The following is a 2019-nucleotide window of genomic DNA, read 5'->3' as shown; positions in this document are numbered from 1 at the left end:
CCTCCTCTGAGGAGCTATCCGTAACGAGCGAGATATGCGCTTCGTCAGATAGCATAGTCTGCTCTTAAGACCTTGTTTTCACTCCAGAATTTGCCATCACCGTGTCAAATGGCTGATGCACACGAAGAGCAGTTGAATGTAATAACATTGTTGACAAATGTAATATGTAACGGAAAAAAGGATGGCCTGATATAATTTACATATAAGATGACTGGCTAAGCAGGATGGCATTGCAAAATTCACATATATGATGCCTGGCTAAACAAGATGGTGTTGCATAATTCACATAAACGATGAATAAACTAAACAGATGGCATTCACACAAAGGATGTCTAAACTAAGTAGATGACATATTTGATGTATAAAGTAAGCAATGCAAGACACCATATGCATGATATAACCAACATCAGCATGCCAAGTTAGAGCGAAGACCTCATGGGGTAAATAGGAGTTGTCTTCTCCTTCTGAATCCCCCTTAGAACAGATATCTTCCTCTCTATTACAATCTGAAATGCATGGAGGGGGGATGCCTTTGTTCCTACCATGGAGCGACATCTGCATGAAATTTTATTGCCAAGCAAGGCTCATCTCTTTTGCTCTACATGTTCAGTTCCATTGTTTACAATAACTGTCATGCATAGGAATAAAACATAGTGAGATTATGTAAGGAGTGCATGCAGAAATCCAGAGTGATGGTAGCAACCTGTGGATAGACCCAAAACCAATAATAGCAGGCAGATAATGGCTTCAGTTAAAAAATATAGATGATGGCTTCTTTACTGTTTCTTTCCCACCCAACATGAAACTCATAGTAGACACCGGAGATTAACCAGATAGTAGATAGATACTATTGATAGCGGCCCCAATATGTACCCCACAACCATTTAAAAACTCAAGTTTGACCATTAGTTTGGAGATGACTCAGAGTCTAATCAGTGAACAGGACGATAAAGTAGCATGTAATATTAAGCGATGCATAACGTAAGCAGACACGAAAGAGTGCGACCTCTCTTGCGGACCCGTGTAGTCCTCGAGGTCATCTGCTCGGTTGATGATGGTAGTGCAGTTTTCATGGCTGCCAGCGGCGGGGAAGAAGATCTGAGGCGGCGAAAGACAGTCTAGAGGCCGGATCCCTGCTGTGCTAGACCCTTCTATCGTTGGAGCAGCTGAGATGGGGTGGACGACGGTGCACCATGAGCGGGACAAACAACGCAAGGTTTTCTTTGACAACTATCTATAAGAGAAGTAATTCTGTAAGGGCTTGTTTGAATTGGAGGATTCCAACAATGCAGGGATAGGAAATAGACAGGAATAGGATAGGAATGCATGTGCAAAACAGAGAATTTAAAAACATAGGATTTCTGCCAATATGGGTGTTTGATTCACAACAATTGGAAGATCACAGGATGCAAAGAAGCATGGTGAGATTAAGTCAAACCACATGAAAATGTATGGTTATAATGCTATTATGCTACTATCTCTTAGTCTTGTGCTTCATGAATAGGAATTTGAAAAGGAGGACAAGTGAAAATTAAAATTCCTACGTTTTTTCTTTCAAGGAGACACTAAAGGAACAAATCCTTGTGCTCAGTGGACAATATATATAACATGTAGAGTAAAAAAGGGATGCAACAAGTGTACAACCTCTTTGGCAAAGCCATGTCGATCTCAGCGTGATTGGGTTGGCCGGTGAGGATGCTCCGGCTGACTTGGCTTTCAGAGGAGGGGAAGAAGATCTTAGGCGTCTGGAGATTGAGCCCGAGGTACTGCTTCGCTGTGATGGAGGGTTTCATCCTTGGAGCAGCTCTGGTGAGTTGAATGACGCTGAGGCTGAAGCAGGACAAGAGAGACAACGAACAACGTTAACCTGAGTGGAATTCTAATAGCATCTCCAATACATGACGTAAAATACATAAACACAAAGTGCTAGATGTAAAATACATCAGCCGCTCATCTCTGAACTTAACTGTCGAAACTGAATTTAACTGTCGAAACTGAACTTAACTGTCGAAACTGAAC

Source organism: Triticum dicoccoides, chromosome 5A, assembly GCF_002162155.2.
Source record: "Triticum dicoccoides isolate Atlit2015 ecotype Zavitan chromosome 5A, WEW_v2.0, whole genome shotgun sequence".
Taxonomy (NCBI): Eukaryota; Viridiplantae; Streptophyta; class Magnoliopsida; order Poales; family Poaceae; genus Triticum; species Triticum dicoccoides.
The sequence above is the reverse complement of the archived record's forward strand: the minus strand, read 5'-3'. Positions refer to the sequence as shown.